This window comes from Misgurnus anguillicaudatus, chromosome 22 (assembly GCF_027580225.2).
Source record: "Misgurnus anguillicaudatus chromosome 22, ASM2758022v2, whole genome shotgun sequence".
In the NCBI taxonomy this organism is placed as follows: Eukaryota; Metazoa; Chordata; class Actinopteri; order Cypriniformes; family Cobitidae; genus Misgurnus; species Misgurnus anguillicaudatus.
In genome coordinates this window covers 16,036,561-16,047,934 of record NC_073358.2, presented here as the reverse complement: position 1 = coordinate 16,047,934, position 11,374 = coordinate 16,036,561, and the positions used below count along the sequence as shown (strand labels likewise).

Sequence of the window (11,374 nt, the reverse complement as noted above, 5' to 3'; positions counted from 1 at the left end):
GTACATTTGGTGCGTACAAACATCAAGAATCAGACTATGAATCTCAACCATGGTGACAAAGAAAATTGTAAAAAGTTCATTATTTAGCCATGTCGCAGTGCATGCTGGGAGTCCTGGATGAGATTTGTAATTTGTTAATACCAAGCATGCATTGCAGCATGAAGTTTTTCATTTAATTGTCACCATGGTTCAGATTCATACTCTGTTTGTGGCATCACTCTGGCTTCCTTGTGGGCGAGACGTGTTTAACATGAGTGGACCACACAAGTGCCATCAATCCATGCCAGGTGTGGGCCAGTGAATGGTGTTGGGTCTGGGCCGAATCTGGGCCAAAATTTAAATGAACTATTACCCAGATTTAGGCCAGATCTGCATTGTTTGCTTTGTGTTTGGCTGACATGTGGCGTTTCTATGGTTTGCTTTTGGTAAAGATCTGGAAAAAAAGAGGTGGACCGCTCAAGTGCCATCATTCCATGCCAAAGGTGGGCCAGATGAAGGTGTCAGATGGGAACCAGATCTGGGCCACAGCAATTTTGCTATCTGGGGAGAGGATATGTCCTATATGTAGTTATGTGAATGTGCACATTAGCAGATTTGAGTTAATAGGTTATACTCTTACTAACAACAAAATAAAAATATCCATTGCCATTATGCAATTTATTACAAATACATACTTTTCATTGTCTCGTTAGAAAACAAGCAGGACAGCTCTCTGATGGCATCAGCACAAGCTGAAAGAGATTTCCAATGATGGTTCATCCCTGCAACAAGAATCTTCTGCTCCTCCTGAAGTCTCCAAACTGACACTGTCCTTAGATCAACAGAGTCTGGAATGCAATTATGAGAAAGTCTTAAGTCATTGAGTTTTCATGGACTCTAGGTTTTGTAACTGGCTTTGCAGAGCTTTTTTGGCAAACAATCACAGATAGCAAGAAACAAAACCAAATATTTAATGCACAGCTTCAAACACTGCTAACACACAATTCAAAACATCTCAAACAAATTCTACTGATGTCATTACCTTCTGATATCAGTGAGTAAGTGAAATGGCCAAATTGTCAAACTTTTGCTGATTCCAGCACATGGCCATGAGGGTCGGCAGGTCTGAGCATCCTGCAAACACACAAAATATTGTCACCATATTATGCCCCCTATTTATTATATGATTATATAACTAGTGCAGTATTGCACCTGCTAGTGCAGTTGTTTTACCTGCTTGGGTTTTGTGGTCACTGTGATCCTACAGAAGGCGGCATTGCACTGTTCCACCTACTCTCCTAGTGTTAATCCAGCAACATCCTGATGTGCCATACTCCATTTCACATGGTTAAAAATAAAAAAGAAAGAACCAGATGTTTGCCGATGTTTAATTTATTTTCTATCACATTTGTAGCAACTTTTCCTTACCTCACAATTAAAATCATGGGCTTTGGTATGAAATACTGAAAGGAAATGAATGTTAAGAAGGTCTTGGAGCTCACATCTATTGTTGGGAATAAAGTATGAAAAGATATTTAAGATTCTGCTTTAACAGGAAAAAACAAAGTTCTTTACATGACTTTATATTGCTAGGCAACCACGGATGCAGCTGTCTTGTCAATCAAATATTGAAGCTTGAGCACTCTTTTGCTGTTATGACAGATATTAGCAGAAACTTTATAATGAGAGCGCTTGCTCTGGCCTTGAAGGAGGGTGAGAGGTGCACAAATATGCAGGAGATAGGGGCCAGTCACACCAAAAGCGTTTATGGCAGTTGCAGGCGCCTTTTTTGAATGATATTCTATGGGCAGGGCGCGTTTGCGTTTTTTGCCGCATGCCGCAAACGCGTTTTTGGAGGAGCGCTGAGAGCGGAGAAGCGCCCGACGTCATTCGCGTCTTTCCATTGTCCAATCGAATAAGGGGAGAGGCGGGCCTTACGTTGTAGTGAGGGAAGTTTACAGTTGCTTTGAAGAACCGGACTCCACTCGCTCACTCTCTCCTGCGTGTTTGTTCACCTCTCACCCTCAAACAAGGTCAGAGCAAGCACCCTCTTTTTAAAGTTTCTGCTAATATGAAAGTTAACAGCAAAAGAGCGCTCACGCTTCAATATTTGATTGACAAGACAGCAGACTCGGTGGTTCCTTAGCAATATGAAAAGCCGCGTCCGCACTGCTCTTTTTTAAAAAAAGGCAGTGCGTCGCGCCTTGAGTTTGCAAGCGTTTAAAGCGCTTTTGGTGTGACTGGCCCCATAGTGAGCGACTCCAGTCTTGTTGTTCCAAACAACGATAAACATCCGTCATTAAAACGGAAGGCCCGCCTCTCCCCTCATTTGATTGAACGGAAAGACGCAAATAATGTCGGGTGCTTTTCAGTGCTCCTTCAAAAACGCATGCTACGGTCAGCAGCAAAAAACTCAAGGCGTTCTGCACGCATAAACAGTGCGCATACGCTCACTGCCCATAGAAATTCATTCAAAACATGCGTCTATAACTGCCAAAAACACGTTTGGTGTGACTGGCCCCTTAGAAGTATTAACTGACTTAATACACCTGTAATTACCAAAACAGTGTAGATCCTAAAAATATATATTTAAAATGAACAATACTGACCTTTCTTTGGTTGATTCCTGCTTGACCTTGCATAGACAATATTTCCATCAATGTCTCTTTTTCTCCAATGCACCCTCAGCTCAGGTGTCTTCACTGGCGCTGCTGCTTCCTCTTCTTGCAGCTCACCAAGAAAGTCATCAGGACTTTGGAGCTCATCCTTCAGTTCTTGACCATCAACCAACTTATCCAAGATCATGAGATGTTATTGGAGTTCTGAATGGATGAACATGTTGATGGGCAGAAACACAAACAGATAGAAAGACTCACAACAAAAGATAGTGTTGGAGAAAATGATTTTATTATCATTTATAGATGTGTTTCTTTTTAATAGATGTATTTTTATTAAGGTTTTCTCTGTAATAGAAAACAAACTATGTTTTGCATTCTTTCTTTTAGCCACATAGATAGGAGAAGAGCACAAGCTGTACTTTGTGGTTTTGACACCTCCACCTCCAGTTCAGGGTGGTGGAAAGTTGTTTATCTGTTTCAAACTCAGCTCTTACCTATGTCTGGTTTTGTGGATGTTTTCAGATATGTGTGTGTATGTGTTAAAAATCCATGACGTATGTTGTCTTGCACTTATCTTTTTGGGTGTCAACCCAGCTTATAAAAAGAGCTTGCAGACAAAGAATCGGAGAGAGACAGCTTGAGTATTTCTTGATGAGAAATCTCTCTGGTTCTTTCCCTCGCGAGTGATTTAAACCTGAATTCTTGGTCTGACGTGTCTTAATTATTGTTAAGGTAATTTGAATAAACCTAACATTTTGGTCCTTCGAGCCAGATTCCAACATACCCGGAGATCAGCAGTGGAGGAGACAAGTCGAATCCCGACGTCGGCCGAATTCGTCTAAGAGTTCGAAGCAAAGCCCTGGGAGGTGAGAATTCCTCGCCAGGCCGGCATTTAGGTTTCCTCTGCTGATGATCCCGGATTGACGGAATTCGAAGCAAGACACAAATCAGGCGCAGTGAATTGGGTAAGTTGCTTTATTGGTATTTTAATTGGTGGTTAGAGGCCCCAATAATCGTGGGTTAGAGGCCCCGGGAACTGTTGAACAGCTGAGGGTTAGAGGCCCCAGAAGCTGGATTGGTGGTTAGAGTCTCCAATTTGTATGGGTTAGAGTCCCAAATAACAGTCGAATAGCCATATGAAGGTATATGAAGAAGTGGAAAAAGAAATATCAATGCTTAGGGAAGTTAAATGTAGAAAAGTGCAAAAAGTTTGTTGAAAATTAAGAGATGAAAGCAATGTTTAAAACAGGAAAAGTCAAACCAGAACGAGAAATATTAAGTGCAAGAGAATGGTTTGAAGGAAGTGTTAGAAGACAAGAAGGTATAAAAAGAAAAAAGTATAGAATAATGTATAAAAGTTTAAAAATAATGGTGGTGTGTAGACAGGAAAATAATAAAACAACCCCTGTAGTACGCACAACGCTGCTGGAGCCAGATCGAATCCCGTCCCCTGAAGCCTTAGCACATGTTATATATCAGTCATATGCAGGGGCAAAATGATTTATAGAGCTCCCCAGTATTATAATAACATAACAGCGTGGCTCAGCAGAAGAGTAACATGATCAACACCTTTAAAGATGTGAGAAATCTAGAGGAAGCACAAGATCTTTTGCAAATAGTTGCATTAAAAGAGGAAGTTCAGTGGACAATGAAAGTGAATGGTGCTTTCGATAAGATCAAACAAGAATTAGTTTCTTCCACTGTGTTTAGCTTTAATTGATTGCACTAAACAATTTGTGCAAACCGTAGTTGAAAAATGAAATTAATGGCTTCTGTGTTGTTACAAAAGCATGGCACAAAGTTAGGACCTGTAGATTTTTATTCTAAGAAGTTAAATATGGTATGGTATACCAGCACTACCACCCTGTACAAGCAGTTTGTGAAGCAGCAATGGGTGTAGAAGTATTAGCTGAAATTATTTTATTTCACCATTTGAAATTTTTAATTACATATGTTGTAGATATTTTACTTTTAAAAACCTAAACTGAAGTTCTTATCACCTGCTCGACATATGCCTTGTATGACCGTGCTAATCTCACAACCACACATTCCCATTCAGAGGTGTAATATACTAAACCCAGCAATTGTAGGAGAACCTCGTTGTTGTATTGAACTAACAGATCAATTGGTTTTGGCCAGACCAGATCTAAAAGACCAACCATTAGAAAAAGGAGAAGTGTGGTTTGTAGATGGTTCGTGTTGTAAAGATAGCGCAGGCAAAACTATCACAGGATATGCTGTGGTTAGCTCAGATCGAATTATAAAAACAAGAAAGTTGCTAAATACATATTCAGCACAAGCTGCAGAGAAATAATAGCTTTGAAAAGAGCATGTCTTTTGGAAAAAAGGCTAAATCATTAACTGTCCAACCAGTTGTCAGTAAGCCTTTTCAAATTTTTGTTTAAAAAATTTTTTTGTTGTTGTTGTTTTTTGTTTGGTTGTGTATTTGTTGTTTTTGATTCGAAAAACAATGGGAACGGAGAGGTATGAAGACCTCTACGGGAAAGTCAATAACTGATAATTAATTGTTTGAGACATGGGCTTTGCCAATGTCTCAACAGGAGGGAGTATAAAGTAATAGATGAACATTTTATAATCTATGGATTTAATTCCTACTAAAAATTTTTTTTGTAAAGCATGTACCACATGCATAGAGCATAATGCACAAGGAAATGTTAGACTACTCAGAGGTAAATTCCCGGAACCAGAATACCCTTTTCAGAATTTTTGTATGGACTTCATTGAATTGAATCAGAGTGGTCCATACAAATACTGATTGCATTCCTGAGAAAATATTTAGTGACAATGGTCCCCATTTTGTGAATGAGGCAATAAAGAGCCACAACCTAGATATCATTTTAAAGAATCATTGTGCATATCATCCAAAAATTGCAGGACTGGTGGAATAAATAAATGTCACGGTAAAAGAATAGCGAAAAAAAAAAAAATTAAATAAACGTATGGATGAAACTGTATTGTTTTAGTGAAGTTATATATCAGAATAACTCTAACTGTGAAATGACCTACTCCATTAGAGATAATTTTTGGAAGACAGTTTGGAATGTCCCTGTTAACCTCCCCTTTGCAGAAGAATGAAGAAGAAAAAAACTTTAGTGATTATTTAAAAGCAATTTTCTCTAAATGAGAAGTGTTACAAGCAAACATACTGCCAGATTTTCTTCTCTCTCTGTCATACAGGAAGCAGCTGTCCAGCCAGGTGACTACATCTTAAAATCATCAAACGAAAAACTGGTCCAGCTCGAAGTGGGAAGGCCCTTATCAAGTTCTTATAACCACACCAACGGCAGTAAAGATTGCAGAAAGACCTTCGTGGATACATCTCAGCCACATCAAGAAACAGTTGGTTTGTTCTGTTCAGGACAGTGAAGTTGTTGTTTAGTTAATCTAGGTAAGAGAAGTGTGGGTAAGTGAGTGGACCCGGAAGACTGTTTTTGTGACCCCTGTTTATTTTTCACGGGAGCAAGGGAAGTTTAACCTAGAAGATATTGTAGGTAAAATTAGTTAGCACTGTCCTGTCTACACAGAACAGAAGAAATGGCTGATTTTCTGAAAATAATCATTGTGTGTGATTCTAGCAACCATGCTGGTGTGTGAGACCCCGCCTGGCTGGACGAAGCAAGAGAAGCAGGATGAGCTTAAGAGAAAGGAGAGAGGCAAGTGGCAGCAGATGAAAGAAGGAAAGTATCAGAACACTTACGAGATCAACACAGAAATCACACAAACTGTTATGTCTGTTCAAAAAAGCCCAAGTCAGGAATGAATCTGCATGTAGTTCCTGAACCCGTGATAGATGTTTCTGGCCGGTTTCCTGAATGTCTGGTATCAGCTTATTCACTGCAGTTTCTTAACATGACTTTGCAAAACCGCCTGCCACCTCCTGTGGATATTAAGAAACTGACTTTTAAGAACTTTATGAGCGTACCGTTTAATGTTAGTGATAAAATGTACGTTCCAGTCCACGTTCCTCCAAGTGCACAATGTATTTGTTATGAGAACACTGTGACTTTGGGAGATGAGATTTATCTTGGAAAAGTGCCGAAACAGAACTGTAAGCGCATATTCATGCCTTGTACTAAAAATCAAACAGGACATTTTAGACAATCCGAAGCTAACAGAGGAGTTGTGTGTACAAATTATTTCAACGCACCCAATGTCATGGGAACCACCCCACAGATGAACTTTGTGTGGTTGTGTGGTTGTGTGGCTTACCGCGAAGGACGCTCAACATCGCACCAAACGAGATCTCTACAAGAAACAGGACTCCCTGTGGGGAATGGATGTACCCAACGACCACAAGCTATGGTCCAACGGTCAGAAAGTTGGACTTGCGCTTTTTCCTTGGCTAGGAACTGGAAAACTTATGCTGAGAATGGAAACCATTGACTGTCGATTTGAGGTATTTCTTAATAGTACCACAGCAGCATTGAAAGATATCAAAGAAGAATTAACAGCCTATGTATGATGGACAAACGGGCCATTAACAACCTCACCATGCTTCGTGAAGCCGTTGAGAAAGACTATGTTACAGCTAATGGTGTCTCCAAATGGTTGTTTGGAGGGTTGTCGGGGAAACGCCTTTTGAAAGTGTGTGTTGTTCCTGATTTGCATGTATCTGAGCTGTGTGTTACCCTGTGTTATGTAATTAATGAGAAAAATTATTCATTCTATGTTTTCAGACGTGTATTTTATGGGAAACTTTGCAGTGAATGATGATTATGAAGTATTTTCACGAGTCAATACTTCAGTTAAAACTGATACAATGATATAATGTTTTTGTTTGCTATGCTATTATTTTTTCCTATTAAAGATAGTTGATTAATAAAGTACATTAGAAGGTAGCGGGGTGTAACTGAAAAAGAAACAGGATAAATGATAAACAGGAGGGAATGTTGGAGAAAATGATTTTATTATCATTTATAGATGTGTTTCTTTTTAATAGATGTATTTTTATTAAGGTTTTCTCTGTAATAGAAAACAAACTATGTTTTGCATTCTTTCTTTTAGCCACATAGATAGGAGAAGAGCACAAGCTGTACTTTGTGGTTTTGACACCTCCACCTCCAGTTCAGGGTGGTGGAAAGTTGTTTATCTGTTTCGAACTCAGCTCTTACCTATGTCTGGTTTTTTGGATGTTTTCAGATGTGTGTGTGTATGTGTTAAAAATCCATGACGTATGTTGTCTTGCACTTATCTTTTTGGGTGTCAACCCATCTTATAAAAAGAGCTTGCAGACAAAGAATCGGAGAGAGACAGCTTGAGTATTTCTTGATGAGAAATCTCTCTGGTTCTTTCCCTCGCGAGTGATTTAAACCTGAATTCTTGGTCTGACGTGTCTTAATTATTGTTAAGGTAATTTGAATAAACCTAACAATAGACAGATAAAAGAAATATAAATGTAAACAGATACAAAGAGTGCTACAGCGCTACACACACACTACATATCATGCTGGAATGTGACTTTTCATGCAAAAGTGCACAACTCTGCTTAAAATGCTCACAGGAGCATTCTTATGATGAAACAAGTCGTTTAAAGGCATATCCAGCTCAGAAAACCAGTTTAGAGTGAGAAATAAACATTTCAAGCTGGAATGTGACTTTTCATGCAAAAGTGCCCAACTCTGCTTAAAATGCTCACAGGAGCATTCTTATGATGAGACAAGTCGTTTAAAGGCCTTTTTACAGCTCAGAAAAGCAGTTTAGAGTGAGAATACAACATTTCACTCTGGAATTTGACTTTTCATACAAAAGTGCACAACTCTGCTTAAAATGCTCACAGGAGCATTCTCATGATGAGACAAGTCGTTTAAAGGCCTTTCCAGCTCAGAAAAGCAGATTAGAGTGAGAATTCAACATTTTAAGCTGGAATGGGACTTTTCGTGCAAAAGTGCACAACTCTGCTTAAAATGCTCACAGGAACATTCTTATGATGAGACAAGTCGTTTAAAGGCCTTTCCAGCTCAGAAAAGCAGATTAGAGTGAGAATTCAACATTTTAAGCTGGAATGGGACTTTTCGTGCAAAAGTGCACAACTCTGCTTAAAATGCTCACAGGAACATTCTTATGATGAGACAAGTCGTTTAAAGGCCTTTCCAGCTCAGAAAAGCAGTTTAGAGTAAGAATTCAACATTTCAAACTGGAATGTGACTTTTCATGCAAAAGGGCACAACTCTGCTTAAAATGCTCACAGGAGCATTCTTATGATGAAACAAGTCGTTTAAAGGCCTTTCCAGCTCAGAAAATCAATTTAGAGTGAGAATTCAACATTTCAGGCTGGAATGTGACTTTTCATGCACAAGTGCACAACTCTGCTTAAAATGCTCACAGGAGCATTCTTATGATGAAACAAGTCGTTTAAAGGCTTTTCCAGCTCAGAAAATCAGTTTAGAGTGAGATTTCAACATTTCAAGCTGGAATGTGACTTTTCATGTAAAAGTGCACAACTCTGCTTAAAATGCTCACAGGACTATTCTCATGATGAGACAAGTCGTTTAAAGGCCTTTCCAGCTCAGAAAAGCAGTTTAGAGTGAGAATTCAACATTTTAAGCTGGAATGTGACTTTTCATGCAAAAGTGCACAACTCTGCTTAAAATGCTCACAGGAGCATTCTTATGATGAGACAAGTCGTTTAAAGGCCTTTCCAGCTTAGAAAAGCAGTTTAGAGGGAGAAATCAACATTTCAAGCTGGAATGTGACTTTTTGTGCAAAAGTGTACAACTCTGCTTAAAATGCTCACAGGAGCATTCTCATGATGAGACAAGTCGTTTAAAGGCCTTTCCAGCTCAGAAAAGCAGATTAGAGTGAGAATTCAACATTTTAAGCTGGAATGGGACTTTTCGTGCAAAAGTGCACAACTCTGCTTAAAATGCTCACAGGAACATTCTTATGATGAGACAAGTCGTTTAAAGGCCTTTCCAGCTCAGAAAAGCAGTTTAGAGTAAGAATTCAACATTTCAAACTGGAATGTGACTTTTCATGCAAAAGGGCACAACTCTGCTTAAAATGCTCACAGGAGCATTCTCATGATGAGACAAGTCGTTTAAAGGCTTTTCCAGCTCAGAAAATCAGTTTAGAGTTAGATTTCAACATTTCAAGCTGGAATGTGACTTTTCATGTAAAAGTGCACAACTCTGCTTAAAATGCTCACAGGAGCATTCTCATGATGAGACAAGTCGTTTAAAGGCCTTTCCAGCTCAGAAAAGCAGTTTAGAGTGAGAATTCAACATTTTAAGCTGGAATGTGACTTTTCATGCAAAAGTGCACAACTCTGCTTAAAATGCTCACAGGAGCATTCTTATGATGAGACAAGTCGTTTAAAGGCCTTTCCAGCTTAGAAAAGCAGTTTAGAGGGAGAAATCAACATTTCAAGCTGGAATGTGACTTTTTGTGCAAAAGTGTACAACTCTGCTTAAAATGCTCACAGGAGCATTCTCATGATGAGACAAGTCGTTTAAAGGCCTTTCCAGCTCAGAAAAGCAGTTTAGAGTGAGAATTCAACATTTTAAGCTGGAATGTGACTTTTCATGCAAAAGTGCACAACTCTGCTTAAAATGCTCACAGGAGCATTCCTATGATGAGACAAGTCGTTTAAAGGCCTTTCGAGCTCAGAAAAGCAGTTTAGAGTGAGAATTCAACATTTTAAGCTGGAATGTGACTTTTCGTGCAAAAGTGCACAACTCTGCTTAAAATGCTCACAGGAGCATTCTTATGATGAGACAAGTCATTTAAAGGCTTTTCCAGCTCAGAAAAGCCGTTTAGAGTGACAATTCAACATTTCAAACTGGAATGTGACTTTTCATGCAAAAGGGCACAACTCTGCTTAAAATGCTCACAGGAGCATTCTTATGATGAAACAAGTCGTTTAAAGGCCTTTCCAGCTCAGAAAATCAGTTTAGAGTGAGAATTCAACATTTCAGGCTGGAATGTGACTTTTCATGCACAAGTGCACAACTCTGCTTAAAATGCTCACAGGAGCATTCTTATGATGAAACAAGTCGTTTAAAGGCTTTTCCAGCTCAGAAAATCAGTTTAGAGTGAGATTTCAACATTTCAAGCTGGAATGTGACTTTTCATGCAAAAGTGCACAACTCTGCTTAAAATGCTCACAGGAGCATTCTCATGATGAGACAAGTCGTTTAAAGGCCTTTACAGCTCAGAAAAGCAGTTTAGAGTGAGAATTCAACATTTTAAGCTGGAATGTGACTTTTCATGCAAAAGTGCACAACTCTGCTTAAAATGCTCACAGGAGCATTCTTATGATGAGACAAGTCGTTTAAAGGCCTTTCCAGCTTAGAAAAGCAGTTTAGAGGGAGAAATCAACATTTTAAGCTGGAATGTGACTTTTCATGCAAAAGTGCACAACTCTGCTTAAAATGCTCACATGAGCATTTTAGTGATGAGACAAGTCGTTTAAAGGCCTTTCCAGCTCAGAAAAGCAGTTTAGAGTGAGAATTCAACATTTCAAGCTGGAATGTGACTTTTTGTGCAAAAGTGCACAACTCTGCTTAAAATGCTCACAGGAGCATTCTTATGATGAAACAAGTCGTTTACAGTCCTTTCCAGCTCGGAAAAGCAGTTTAGAGTGAGAATTCAACATTTCACGCTGGAATGTGACTTTTCATGCAAAACTCTGCTTAAAATGCACACAGGAGCATTCTCATGATGAAACAAGTTGTTTAAAGGCCTTCCCAGCTCAGAAAAGCAGTTTAGAGTGAGATTTCAACATTTCAAGCTGGAATGTGACTTTTCATGCAAAAGTG

At 39.1% G+C, this 11,374-nt stretch overlaps 1 long non-coding RNA gene across 1 annotated transcript; it reads right to left on the bottom strand.

Moving 5' to 3' along the window:
- Positions 1-591: 591 nt before the first annotated feature.
- Positions 592-1,583, bottom strand: LOC129440728 (uncharacterized). Its single transcript, XR_008643240.2, has 3 exons — positions 1,213-1,583; positions 1,022-1,113; positions 592-827 (listed from the first exon to the last, which is right to left on the bottom strand). It is a non-coding gene; the product is annotated as an uncharacterized lncRNA (long non-coding RNA).
- Positions 1,584-11,374: the final 9,791 nt, after the last annotated feature.